Genomic DNA, 15820 nt, shown 5'->3' with positions numbered 1-15820 from the left:
ACAACCGCTATGGGAACAAAACTATAATACTCTCTTAGCAACTTTTGTTGCGAGTGTATAAAAAGACAATGTTGTCTGTGATTGGCTGCTTTCGTAAACGCAACATGCAAAGCATTTTTAAAACAGATACCCATGCTATGCAAAGCATTTATGCATTACTTCCATGATTTGCCATATTATACAATGCATTTATATGATGTTTATGAATGTCCCAATGCACTACCTTAAAAAGTTAAAGTTTGTTGTGTTACTAAATTATTTTTTGGATGGATAATTTATTATTGCGTGCGTTAGAATTTTTTGAAGTTATACTTCTTATACGACTTCGGAAAAGGTTGCGATAATTGTTTAACGCTTCAGTGGAGAGGGAATAGCGTTGAATAGCAGAAAACTTAAAGCACTTGCCATGCTTATGCTGTAGGATCAGGAAGAGTTTTTCCCGACCGCGGTATGACAACTATACAACAATTTAAATAAGAAGTTTGGGCTGTGCAATTAAACTGAAAATGCGGAACAAAGAAAGACACGCCGTCTTGGTGGTCAGCAATAGACTGCATTATTTAATGTAATAAAAATGTAATTAGGTATAATGATTTTACTTATGCTAATATTTGGCATGCATGGCTATGTACCTGTACATGCGAAGGAGTTGCGCAAAAGGAGATGACAAAAAGCATTCTCGCTATTATGTTGGTGCGTTGTATGTAGCCATGCATACGTGTGTACATACAATGAGTGATGCAGGAGCATCCAAATTAACTTTAGTATGTACATATGTTTGTTAAAACAATTGAGAGTATGTATGCTCTTATAAAGATATGAGTAGTTAAATATAAAGTAACTGAATAATAGATTATAAAGTACAGGGTTCAACTTTAGGTGACCCAACATCTCGGCCCCGTTGAAAGGACTTTCAAACAGGTAAAACCGCAATTTTGTGAATTGGGCGACGAATGATGCCTTTAGAGGTTTGCACATCAACTACTCTTACTCGTGCATCTTTTCCTAGAACAGCATCTATGACACGACCAATTTGCCATCGTTGCGGTGGTACGTTGTCCTCATGGATAAGAACCAATGCGTTTTTACTGACATTTCCATGGTCAGTAGTCCATTTTGATCTCGCTTGAAGTTCGCTTATGTAGTCGTGTGACCAACGTCTCCAAAATATTTGTTTGATGGCGGTTATTTCATTCCATTTGTTGACTGGATTGACGTTGTCTGCTACTGCTCGCTCGGGAAGAGTCTTCAACGCACTACCAGTTAAGAAGTGACCTGGAGTCAAAGCTTCGTAGTCGCTGGGGTCAGAAGAAAGTGGTGATATAGATCGAGAGTTTAGAACTGCTTCTATTTCTACCAAGGCTGTAGTTAGTTCCTCATACGTTAACTTGGTATTCATGGAGCTTCGATTTAAATGTCCTTTAGCTGATTTAACTGCGGCTTCCCAAATGCCACCAAAATGAGGTGCCCTAGGAGGGATAAAATGAAAATTAACAAATTCATTAGCGCAATAATTTTTTTATGACATCTTGGTTCTCGTTCTTAAAAAGAAAGGCTTTCAATTCAGCTAGTTTGCCGCAAGCGCCGACGAAATTTGTTGCGTTGTCGCAGAAAATATCTGATGGAAGACCTCTTCTTCCAATCATTCGTTTGAGGGATGTCAAAAATACATGCGCGGACAAGTCTTAGACGACTTCGATGTGGACAGCCTTTGTCGCGAAACACACAAATATCGCAATATCAGCCTTATAGGGTACCTTGCCCCTAATACGAAGGTATACGTTGACAGGTCCACAGAAGTCGACGCCACAACGAGAGAATGGGCGTGATGGGGTTAAACGCTTAATTTTGGTTTGTAACGATCCAATGAATACATGACCGGAAAATACGTCTAGTAAGGTCACGAGCATTGCCGATCCAAAAGTGTAAACGAATTAAAGCCACCAGCGCTTTAGGTCCAGCATGGTAGTTTTTAATATGTAGATATCGAACACACCGCGTAGCAAATCCACATTTACTCGGCAGCAAAATAGGATGTTTCTGGCTTTCTGGAAGATTTGTCAATTCAAGTCTTCTTCCAACCTTTAGTAGTTCAAATCCGTGAGTGGTTTCCAAGAAAGGGTTCAAATTTCGTAGCATGCCATTTGTCATAGTGTTGCTTTGTAACGATCGAATATCTGCAGCGAAGTGTTGTTGTTGAACGTTCCAAACAATGCACAGCAAAGCGCGATGTAGTTCATCAGGAGTAATTGGTCCATTTGCAAATTCCGTATTAGATTTCTTAAGTCTAGTGTGAAAACGTAGCATCCATGAGACAATCCGCACTTCACGAGTATGAGTACTGTATCTGTCGAGTGCTTCAAGAATGTAATTATTGGTTACAATTATCTTAAATACTGATTTGCGCATTTCTGCATCAACAATTTCCATGTCAACGTCGTTACTTTTTCCTTTAGGCCAATTTCCTTCATCTTCATATAGAAACTCAGGACCGTTGAGCCAAATTGAATTTGTGAGCTCAAATGGTGTACTTCCTCTGGAAACAATATCTGCTGGGTTGCTTTTCGTTGGTACATGTTTCCAACAAGCGTCCACAGTCGATTCCTGAATTTCTGATACTCTGTTCCCAACAAAGGCTGAAAGAGTTCTTGAATGCATTTGAAGCCAATGAGGAACAATTTGCGAATCAGTCCAAAGAAAAGTATCGAAATTGTAATTAGAGAGTGTAGATTTAATTTTTACAAATAGTCGAGAAATTAGTAGTCACCGCAAAGTTACAATTTTGGTAGTGACTGTCGTTTAGTTGGTGCTACTTGTTTTGCTGTAAGTAGACGAACGCTAATATTACCAACATTGTCAACTGTGCGTGTATATATTCCGCAGCCGTAAGCACGTATCGAAGAATCACAAAAACCATGTATTTGTAAGGACTGCATGTTAGCATATAGACAGTACCTTGGAATTTTAACTGAAGGTAGATCCGAGAAATTTTTGACGAATGTTTTCCACGCCGAAGCGATGTGTTGTGGAACCGATTCATCCCATTCAAGCTTCAGCAACCAAATCTCCTGAAGTAGAATTTTAGCGGTTACGATTACTGGTGCTAGTAGTCCAAGTGGGTCGAAGAGCGATGAAGCGATGGATAGTATTGTTCTTTTAGTGATATTTCCGTTTGTTGGATGCTTTGGTAAGAATGAAAACATAAAATGATCTTGAATTTGATTCCATTTAAGACCAAGAGCACTAGTAACAGAAGTGTCGAGATTTAAAGCCTTGTCAGTGTGATCAACTCTAAAACATTGGTGGTTGGAATGCCATTTTGATAGCTCAAGTCCACCTAGCTTTAGTAACTCTGTTACTTTATGTTCTATCCTGGATAACTCGGCAAGTGAGTCAGCTCCACACAGCAGGTCGTCGACGTAGAATGATGACTTGACAACATCTGACCCAACGACGAATTGCGACACATGCTGATCCGCGAGGTAATGTAGACTACGAACAGCAAGATATGGGGCGGCTGCCATTCCGTATGTGACAGTATTGAGTTGAAATGTTTGAATATCCTGATGAGGCGAACTCCTCCACAAAATATACTGGAACGTACGATGTTCCTCATTGATTAGTATCTGCCTATACATTTTAACGATGTCTGCAGTAAGAGCGAAGCGATGTAAACGAAAACGAAGCAAAGTAATTACAAGTTCGTTTTGAATTGTAGGTCCAACCATTTGAATGTCGTTTATCGATTTTTGCGTATTTGTTCGACAAGATGCATCGAATACAATTCGCAATTTCGTCGTGGTGCTATTTGGTTTCAAAATGCAGTGATGTGGGATATAGTAATGAGGCTTTTCCAAGTTTGGGTTGGGCAATGCTTCCATGTGGCCTAGACTTTCATATTCTTCCATGAAGTCTACGTATTGTTTCCTGAGTATAGGAAACTGTTGTAACCGACGTTCTAGCGCATTGAATCGACGCAGAGCGGTGTTATAAGATTCACCCAAGCAGGAAGGATCATCCTTGAATGGGATGTTCACAATGATCCTACCATTTAGACTTCTAGATACGGTGTCATTATATAACTTTTCGCAGCTATGTTGTTCTTGTGTCCACACGTCCGGCTTTGTTGCAATTTCTTCAATGTGCCACAATTTTTCCAACTTTGAATCTATGGACTCCTCAGAGACAAACAAGCATTTGGTATTAAGCGCGTTAGTGTTCGTTCGATAGCGTCCCGAGACTACCCAACCTAGTAGCGTTTTCTGTAAAATTGGAAGATTATTACCAAGTTTAATTTGTCCTACGGAAAGTAAACTAAAGAAACTCTCCGTTCCCAGTAGTAAGTCAATTGTCTTTGATTTATTGAATTGATTATCAGTGAGTACTATGTTTAGTGGAATGTGCCAAGTAGATGTATCTATCTCCGGTTCCGGATGATAAGCGATGTGCGAAGTAATACAAAACTCAAGAGGTAATTCGAAACTAGTCGCTTGCGATTTAATATTTGTGGAAGTTTTGTACCTTATATTGGTAGAGGACTTACCAATGCTTTGTATCTCAATGTTGTGTTTACTGCGTGGAAGCATCAACTTTTGTGAAAGCTCGTCAGTAATGAAATTGACTTGGGAACAAGAGTCAAGCAAAGCGCGGCCAGGACGATAATTTCCAGAAGCGTCGCGAACTAGAACATCCGCTGTGGCGAGGATGATGTTATCAAGTGGTGTCTGACAGTGTATTGTTGTGATCCTCGGTGACCTGTGACTGAATGATTAATTTTGTTGTAATCTGAATCTATCCTTTCGATTTCCGTCCGTGTAGACAATGCATTTTTGAAGTATGATTCAAGAATGCCAAGTCGACATTTATACTCGGCTGATGAAAGTAGTTTAGCACCTGGCCGTAGACTGGCCTCCACAATATTTTTTATGCGAGAAATGTTTTTCTTAATGTCAGCACGTTGCTGTTTAAGCTCTTCCAAAGACATTTTAAAAATGTTGTATAATGCGACTCGTAATTGGATATTTATTTGAATTGGCGATATAACGACGAGTAATAAAAGCGAATATAATATTTGAATACTTGCGATTGGATTTCCTTTGGTCCAACGAAGCTAAGACAAATGGCAGCACCGCGTTCAAATGGTTCATTGGGTATACGGATATAGCGATATGTATTTAGCAGAGAACGGCAAGGGTACACCCTAACAATAAGTGTACCCGAATCATTTGTGCGTTTACGACACTTAGAGTGTGATCGGCACTCTAAAATATTGATTGTTGCCTTGTACTGATAATTTCGAGCATGCTCATACACACAAGCTCAAACCGATTTCGTGCTCTTTTTCTGCATGTACATGAGTTGAGGCCGATGAAAATGCTAAAGTCCACTTTCACACGGGCAACTTTTGTTGCTAATTCTCGGGCGATTCTCTTTTGCTGTCGCCCCTTGCGTTCACACGAGCAATTCTTGTTCGACAACTCTGTTCGTGTTTTTCTGTCATTCTCTTTCATATAATTTTCTGAACTTCTTGTACGCATCGTTTCCAAGCAAAAAAATATATTTCATTAAGTAATTTTTATCGTTATTCTCAATTTTCTAGCACATTTTAATTATATTATGCATATTTCTATATGTATTTGCAAATTACATACAAAATTAAATGATTAAATTCAAATTTTCAAATATATTGTAAACATTAATTTTAAAATGTGTGCAAATGCAACACTGTTATGTAGCAGCGAACTGTTACGAATAAGAAACACAAAGCGTGTTGCCTGAACACAGCAGACTCGGCACGATTCTCCTCTCCTCGTCGCCCCCTCTCCAATAAAACTAAGAATTGCCGCGACAAAAATTGCCCGTGTGAAAGGGGTCAAAGCAAAAGGAATGTGCGCAATTGAGAGCACAACACTTGAGACAAACAATATGTGAGAGACATGTGTGTGTTGTTATTCTTACATTAGATTCATACATGCATATGTACATATTTGTTTATGAATATGCACATATACATACATATACATATATGAAATTAAAATAAAAAGCCGTGTTTTGCTGCTTCATGGCGTGTTATAAATTCATATGTACTTATTATTTATTTTAAGGTTTACAACAAAGGCATTACATATTTGATATGTATTTGGTCTTCAATGACTAGTAATAAAAAAGAATGAACGAAATTGAGCATGTGAATTATTAAAAATGTAAATATAACTTATTCTGATTTGTTCATATGCTTGTAATAAGAGTGTAAAAATAGTAAATTGTCAACAGACGTTGGTCCCAATCTATTCCGTTTTTCAGTAATGACATTGCCTGCTAATGAAAAAACTCTTTCAGCCGGTGCACTACTGGCAGATATTGTAAGAAACTTCAATGCCACCTTTGACAGAAGAGGGTAACGATTTTCATTTACTCCCCACCACTTCAATACATCGAAATCATGACTTAAAATAACCCTTTCTCTACAATATTGTTCTATTTCTTCTATTGGAGTTTGTCTAGAGTATTTTATTTCAATTTTACTTTTTATAGAGTCCGGCGTTTCAGTCATTTTGCTTATTCCTTTTAAGGCCACAATTTACAACTGATATCAGGCGACTACAAAACAAACCAGCAATTAGTGCTCAATGTCCTGCTTATGCATATAAGTTGAAGACACTCGATCTCATAACTGTAAAACATGAGTGTTTCGCCTACAGCTCATTTTTGCGCATTCCTTTTTGTGATCTATTGTTGCTGTTCGCACATTTGCTTTCAGTGCATTGTGCCGTTCACTTATCTACGCAAAATTTTTGGGTGTCTGGTGAAATAGAATAGAATTTGCTTTCAGTGCATTGTGCCGTTCACTTATCTACGCAAAATTTTTGGGTGTCTGGTGAAATAGAATCGACGCTTACCGTTTGAGTGAGTGACGAAATGCAAAAACACAAAACACGGAAAGCGATTTGTGCGTTTGGGTGTGTTATTCTTTTCTTGCTGTTTGTGAGTGCGACAAGCACTCCAAATTTATAAGTGTGATTCGGGTGCCAAAAAGTGACACCCCTGACGTTCTCTGGTATTTAGGTAAGCGAAGGTGTACACAAACAAATAACGAGTGCGTGTCAACGAAAAAACAGTAAGTGCAGCGGCAGAGATGAAGTGTGATGTGTGATCAGCTACAAGCGATGTATTAGCGTATCAAACGATATTTAAAGCTAAATAGCCAGCAGTAGCAGCGACAGCTAATCAAGCAGTGCGCTAAACGTTTTCAGCGGCAGCGAGCAGCAACGATGACAGCGAACAGCAACGATGGTAGCGAACAGAAACGATGGCAGCGAACAGCAACGATGGCAGCGAATTGGCAGAATAGCGGCAGCGAGAAAAACCGGTGCGGAACAGCGGTGTTCGAGGTCTCGTATAACTGATTTAGGTCCAACCATGAGGAATTACCGCAATGACCTTTATCCAAGATTCTGCAACTTGATGCGAAGAACAATCCAAATAGGTTTTCCACTGATGCGATCCTCTAGCGATAATGATGACGTAGACGAGTGTGGCGAGTGTTATGATGACCACCAAGAGCACAAATGACGTTAGATTTATTGTTAAATAGTCGCGTACAAAAATGTAAATTTCACCAAATATTAAATTTTATCGCGAGCACTAAATTAATTTAAAAACACTGCCCCACGTTGGGCGCCAAAAAATGTAGGATCAGGAAGAGTTTTTCCCGACCGCGGTATGACAACTATACAACAATTTAAATAAGATGTTTGGGCTGTGCAATTAAACTGAAAATGCGGAACAAAGAAAGACACGCCGTCTTGGTGGTCAGCAATAGACTGCATTATTTAATGTAATAAAAATGTAATTAGGTATAATGATTTTACTTATGCTAATATTTGGCATGCATGGCTATGTACCTGTACATGCGAAGGAGTTGCGCAAAAGGAAATGACAAAAAGCACTATCGCTATTATGTTGGTGCGTACATATGTAGACATGCATACGTGTGTACATACAATGAGTGATGCAGGAGCATCCAAATTAACTTTAGTATGTACATATGTTTGTTAAAACAATTGAGAGTATGTATGCTCTTATAAAGATATGAGTAGTTAAATATAAAGTAACTGAATAATAGATAATAAAGTACAGGGCTCAACTTTAGGTGACCCAACATATGCTATTTGAGCAATTCTCTTTTTTGTAGAACAATGTTTAAATTTTTGGTTGGTGACATATTCACATGTGTACGCTTGCGCATTATTACAACGGATAAAACGACTTCTTTTGCAATTCGTTGTATATTTTGTTAGTGTAAAAGCAACAATATGCCTCGCTCATTTGCAATTGCAAATATGCAAAACCATTTGCACCAGATTGTGAATTGCCCTAGTATATATATATAATAAGTACAGTACGCATATGTACGTTTGTATGCTTGCGCATTATATTTCTCATCGCCAGAAGCGACTATTGATGCGGTATTCGCGATATATCGTATTTTAGTTATCATAATCCAATTGTAAATATTATAGATATCAATCCGTCAGAACCCAGAAATGATAATTGATTTGGACTTTGCTTTATAAAATGTGCATAATAAATTTATCAAATGTGAATTTAAGAATGTGTTGGTCACTCCACCATATTTTTATCCTTTCCTTCTCGCTAGTTTTCTTTCATACAAAATGATATGCATTTCTTGGAATATCACTAAGAAGTATAACTTCTTCCGCGCGTAGAGACTCCACGCACCCTTTTGTTTTTACTTTGGCAGAAACTTCAGAAAACTTCCATTTTTATACTCTCGCAACAAAAGTTGCTAAAGAGAGTATTATAGTTTTGTCCACATAACGGTTGTTTGTAAGTCCTAAAACTAAACGAGTTAGATATAGAGTCATATATACCAAAGTGATCAGGGTGACGAGTAAAGTTAAAATCCGGATGTCTGTCTGTCCGTCCGTCCGTGCAAGCTGTAACTTGAGTAAAAATTGATATATCTTAATGAAACTTGGAACACGTGTTCCTTGGCACCATAAGAAGGTCAAGTTCGAAAATGGGCGGAATTGGACCACTGCCACGCCCACAAAATGGCGATAACCAAAAACACATAAAGAGCTATAACTAAGCCATAAATAAAGTTATGAAAATAAAATTTGGAACATAGGATCGCATTAGAGAGGGGCACATTTGGATGTATTTTTTTTGGAAAAGTGGGTGTGACCCCGCCCCCAAATAGGTTTTTTGTATATATCTTGCAAACCAATAAAGCTATATAAACCAAACTTTCTGCAGTCGTTTCTTTTAGCAGTTTCCTTATACAGTCCAAAAATGAAAGAAATCGGATAATAACCACGCCCACCTCCCATACAAAGGTTAGGTTGAAAATTACGTTAACTTACTAATGAGAAACGTCAGAAACACCAAATTTTACATAAGAAATTGCAGAAGGAAGCTGCACTGAGATTTTTTTACACAATGGAAAATGGGCGTGGCGTCGCCCACTTATGGGTCAAAAACCATATCTCAAGAACTACTCGACAGATTCGAATGAAATTTGGTATATAATATTTTCTTGGCACCCTGATGACACGTGTGGAAAATGGATGAAATCGGTTCACAACTACGCCTACTTCCCATATAACTCAATTTTGAATCCTTCTGATTCTTTCACTTTATAATGTATACATAAGGAACAGATAAAGATAGCGAAATAAAACTTTACACAAATACTGTATTTGAGCTGTGACATCACTTGAGGAAAAATTGTCAAAATCGGACCATGACTTTTCAAGGCCCCTGATATCAAACATGTCTAAGGGTAATTTTTCACCGAAAATATAGGTAAATCTCTAAATAAATTGCGAGAGTATAAAATGTTCGGTTGCACCCGAACTTAGCCTTTCCTTACTTGTTTAATCATAATTTTTTTCATTACCGTGTTTTAATAATAATATATTAAAATTTATCGGCGGGACCCTAATTTTGATAAATATTTATTTTTTCTCTATCAATTATTTCATTCGTTTCTTTTTACTCCAATGCATGTAAAATAAAACTCATGCACTATTTGGCAACTCATGCGCATGGAATAGGGCTGTTACGCATTTATGAATTCAATACTTTGTCTATAATAGGCGTGTTTTATTTGACCACCACAAGCTAATAGCTAAATCATGGACAAATAAAACGCATTTAGTTTATTTCATATCTTCGCTTAAAAATTAATTGTGTTGGCAATGCGGGCCCGAACTCTCAGCTGAAATGTAATTTATTTGAAAAAGTTGAATTTATAAATCAAATTTACTTTTGTTTACCGCTGTTCTATAATATTCTAAGCTTTTAAGGAATCTACAATCATTATTAGATCCGGGATGGTCTAAATAAATATGTATAAAGTTCGATAGAATCGCTATTGCCAACAAAATTTTTTTGGAAAAAACCCAACTATTGTGAATGAAAAAAACGCTGAATTGTCAATGCCTCTAGTTCAATATACAAGCTATGATAGCGTATGACAAGCCAACATAATTATGTTGGCTAAGTCTTCCATACAAAATAAGCTAATAGCTTAATTTGCTGGTCAAATAAAACACACCTAATAATGCATTGGCGTTTACGAATATTGTGCATTGCATGTATGCATTGCATATTGAGTTTACGAAAGCAGTCATTGTATATCATTAGGTGTGTTTTATTTGACCACCAAATAATGCTATCAGCTTACATATTTTGTATGGAAGACTTAGTCAACATAATTATGTTGGTTTGTATATATTGAATTAGAGGCATTGTCAGTTCATTGCGTTTTTATTCACAATAGTTAGTTTTTTTCTAAAAGAGTAGTTGGCAATAGCGGGAAACTCCATTTTGACAGATAAAAATGTAAACAAACAAAAATTTTAAATTCTATCGATGTGCAAAATGGCAAATAAAAAGTTTATCCATGTTTATTTTGACCATCCCGGATCTAATAATGATTGTTGATTCCTTAAAAGATCAGAATATTATAGAAAAGCGGTAAACAAAAATAAATTTGATTTATAAATTCAACCGTTTTTTTTTTTAATATACATATGTATTACATTTCAGCTGAGAGTCCATGATTTAGCTATTAGCTTGTGGTGGTCAAATAAAACACACCTATTATTAAATTATACAACCTTTCTTATAGTGTTTTTACACAGACATATTATTTGATCAATTAAATTTTTTTATTGAGAAACCTTTTTTTTTCCTTTTACACTGCCGGCTACTCGATAACCGAGCAGCTGTTATACATTTTTGTTTTTGCTTTTCATAAGAAGTTGGTAAATTTCATCAGCTGATTGATATTTTTAGCAGCGACATCCATCCCTTGGTTTTTTTTATCAAAAATACAGCTAATCGCACGCGAAGAATGTATATATAAAGTGCTGAACACATAGGCGACGACAAGCGACGAGCGAATATTAAAATTCACGCGTTCTTATGGGCACAGCTTTTTAGACAAGAATGATAGAAGGCAATGTGAAACATAGTGAACCAAATTGAATAATGTGCAGATAAAATATCACAATGAACGTAATTCTTAAAATCTTCATTTATAAAATGATCCAATATAATAATGCATATTTATAATTAAAATTATATGTTTTGTTACAAAAAGTTCGCCATTTTGCCATTATTTTTGTTGGTTGGAAAATTGAAAAAAATTCTTTATATACGACTTTTTATACTCTCGCAACAAAGTTGCTACGAGAGTATTATAGTTTTGTCCACATAATGGTTGTAAGTCCTAAAACTAAACGAGTTAGATATAGGGTTATATATGTCAAAATGATCAGGGTGACGAGAAAAGTTCAAATCCGGATGTCTGTCTGAAAACACATAAAGTGCTATATATATATTTGGCGTAGGAACCGCTTTAAGCGATTATAGCCGAATCCACCAGAGCGCGCCACTCATTCCTCCTTTTTGCTTTTTGGCGCCAACTGGAAACACCAAGTGAAGCCAGGTCACTTTGCACTTGGTCTTTCCACCGGAGTAGAGGTCGTCCTCTTCCGCGGCTTCCTCCAGCGGGTACTGCATCGAATACTTTCAGAGCTGGAGTGTTTTCTTCCATCCGTACAACATGACCTAGCCAGCGTAGCCGCTGTCTTTTTATTCGCTGAACTATGTCAATGTCGTCGTATAAATCGTACAGCTCATCGTTCCATCGTCTGCGGTATTCGCCGTTGCCAATGTTTAGAGGACCATAAATCTTGCGCAAAACCTTTCTCTCGAAAACCCCAAGAGTCGTCTCATCGGATGTTGTCATCGTCCACGCTTCAGCGCCATACATCAGGACGGGAATAATGAGCGACTTATAGAGTTTGATTTTGGTTCGTCGAGAGAGGACTTTACTTTTCAATTGCCTACTCAGTCCAAAGTAGCACCTGTTGGCAAGAGTGATTCTGCGTTGGATTTCAAGGCTGACATTGTTGGTGTTGTTAATGCTGGTTCCCAGATAAACGAAATTATCTACAACTTCAAAGTTATGACTGTCAACAGTGATGTGGGAGCCAAGACGCGAGTGCGCTGACTGTTTGTTTGATGACAGGAGATATTTCGTCTTGTCCTCATTCACCACCAGACCCATACGCTTCGCTTCTTTATCTAGTCTGGAAAGTGCTATAACTAAGCCATAAATAAAGCTATGGAAATAAAATTTGGTATGAAGGATCGCACTATGAAGAGGCATATTTGGATGTAATTTTTTTGGGGAAGTGGGCGTGGCCCCGCCCCCTACTAAGTTTTTTGTACATATCTCGTAAACCAATAGAGCTATATAAACCAAACTTTCTGCAGTCGTTTCGTTTAGCCACTTCCTAATACAGTCCAAAAATGAAAAAATCGGATCATAACCACGCCCACCTCCCATACAAAAGTTAGGTTGAAAATTACTAAAAGTGGGTTAACTCACTAACGAAAAACGTCAGAAACACTAAATTTCACATAAGAAATGGCAGATGAAAGCTGCACTCAGATTTTTTTACAAAATGGAAAATGGGCGTGGCGTCGCCCACTTATGGGTCAAAAACCATATCTCAGGAACTACTCGACCGATTTCAATGAAACTTGGTTTGTAATAGTTTCCTTACATCTCAATGATATGTTGTGAAAATAGGCCAAATCGCTTCACAACCACGCCTACTTCCTATATACCAGAACTTTGAAGACGATCTGATTCGTTTACTTTACAATACATAAAATAAGCACTAGTGAAGATATCGGTGCAGAACTCTGCACAAATACTACGTTTATAGTGTGGCAGCCCCATTCTAAAAATCGCCGAAATCGGACCATAGGTTTTCAAGGCCCCATATATCGAACATGAGGACCTCGGTGCTTCTAACCTAATATTAGGGTTTCCAACTTTCAATGGACTTTATACAATATATATGACGAATATGTGGGTCAAATTGTGTATTATAAATTATTAAATAAATAAATTGCGAGAGTATAAAATGTTCGGTTACACCCGAACTTAGCCCTTCCTTACTTGTTTTAAAGGTAAGTTTTTACTGTATTCACAAGGCAAACATTTATTTAACAAATTTTTTAGGCACCCTCGCGTAAAAAAAAAAAACTTTTGGAAATGTTCCCAGATTTACCATTGCCTCCGAGTCCAGTTATAACCAGATGGGGGACCTGGTTGAAAGCTGCGGAGTACTACTGCAAAAATTTTAATGAAATTAAAACTGTGTTTGACACCTTCGACCCAGAAGACTCAGAGGCCATTAAAGTTGCAAAAACCTTTTCGAAGATCAGCAATTGAGCAGCGACTTAGCTTTTATTAAAATGAATTTTGTTTTTATAAACGAAAGCATAAAACAGCTCGAAGAAAAAGGAATCCCCCTTGAAAAAAGTATTAACATACTTAACACAGTTTTTTTGAGATTGAAAACGATCTCACATGATAAATATTTAAATAAATTTAAAGCAATTATGCTGCGTAACCCAGATTACAAAGTACTTGTGGACATAAATAATGTTCTTTTCGAAAATAAACAAGTAACAAGTTTAATTACTAAGTTCTCTCCAAATGAAATAACTAAATTTAAATATTGTCCAACCACATCTTGTGAAGTGGAAAAATCTTTTTCAATTTATGGAAATATATTATCTGAATACAGACGTAATTTTAAGTTGGAAAGCCTAAAAATGCACATGGTAGTGCATTGCAATAAATAGGACAAAGGAAAATATACTTTTATTATTTTTCTTAATTAAAGTAGTAAAATTTGAACATTTATCAATAAAATTCACAAAAATTGTAATACAATAAATTTTTTTATCGTCATATTCTACTTTTTTAAGAGCATATTTTTAACTTTTTTGGAGCTTTTTTAAGCGCTTAAAATCGATTTTTTAGAGCTTAAAATGGGTCACCCTGGTAATAAACGTCAGTTGGCATGTTTGTATTGAGTTGAGTGCATCTACCACATTTTTAGTTCGTTTTTGCAATAATTTTTTTGTGAATAATTCGTTAAAATCGGAACGGGAAAAAATCTCAAAGTTTAAATAATAGTGTAAATAAGCTAAGATAAGTTTTATAGGTAAGTAAATTTTATTTGTTTGTAAGATTTGTTTGATTTTTTGGTTGGTTCCTTGCGGAACCCTCAGGCACCCGGAGTACGAAATTTTGCAAATATGAAATTATATACAAAATGATTATACTATGGCTTTTTTGTAGTTTTTTCAGCAATGTCTCGTAGAATACGTGATTTTCGAACTGATGTAGACCCCGATTTTGACTTTAGTGCTGCTTTGCGTAGTGAAGATTAAGAAGACGAAGTAGCAGATGTTCAGAAGATTGCTGACTTAGCTGTTGTTCAGAATGTGGCAGATATTGCAGATGTCGATATCGGCAATCCAGTTATAGAAGAAAATAGTGAACCAAAACAATGTAAAATATCCCTTTCTCTTATACGAAAGCTTTTTGTTTCTAAATAAGATTTTTATTAGGCATGGATATTGCAGAAGAGCCAGTTGTTGTAGGTGATCACGCCCGATGGCTAGAGTATGCCACAATGTTTGAAGGCGTATGGATTGACAAAGAGTCTGATGTATTCAAAAAACTGCTGTGGCGAAAAAGAAATCTTCAATTATACGCTAATTGGATAAGATTTCGAGGTGATGAGGCTTTGACACCGGAAATATTGGCATTGCATTCGCCGCTTCAGTTTTTTTACATTTCTTATGTCAGACGACATTATTTCAAATATTGTGGAACAGACCATTTTGTTTCGCAATACAACAAAACATTGAACACCACGCCTGATGAAATAAAACGTTTTATGGGAATCAGTTATTATATGTCGGTGTATATATATCCCGGAATTCGATCATATTGGGGTAACTATGGTTTCAAGCCAATCATGGATTGTATGCCAAGGAATCGCTACGATAAAATTCGCCAATTCTTGCATTTTAATAATAACGATGAAATTTCACGCTCTAATTGTGACAGGCAGCCTTCCGCGTCATGCCAGCACCTGCCATCAACATCATCGGATGCTGCGCGCAGTTGCAGACGTAATCGGGTCTCTGAGGCAGTTGAAATGTATGGACAAATACCACAACACGATTCGGGATATGATCGTTTGTACAAAATACGCCCAATACTCACGGCACTAAATAGGAACTTCAAAAAGGTTCCAATGCGAGCAAGATTATGTGTTGACGAGCAAATCTGTAAATCTGTGCGACGAAAATAAAGCACTATATGAAACAATACATGCCAGATAAGCCACACCCATAGGGTGATAAATTATTCCTACTGTGCGATGATTCCGGATTTTGCTACGGA

The sequence above is a fragment of the Zeugodacus cucurbitae genome, chromosome 3 (assembly GCF_028554725.1).
Source record: "Zeugodacus cucurbitae isolate PBARC_wt_2022May chromosome 3, idZeuCucr1.2, whole genome shotgun sequence".
Taxonomy (NCBI): domain Eukaryota; kingdom Metazoa; phylum Arthropoda; class Insecta; order Diptera; family Tephritidae; genus Zeugodacus; species Zeugodacus cucurbitae.
The sequence above is the reverse complement of the archived record's forward strand: the minus strand, read 5'-3'. Positions refer to the sequence as shown.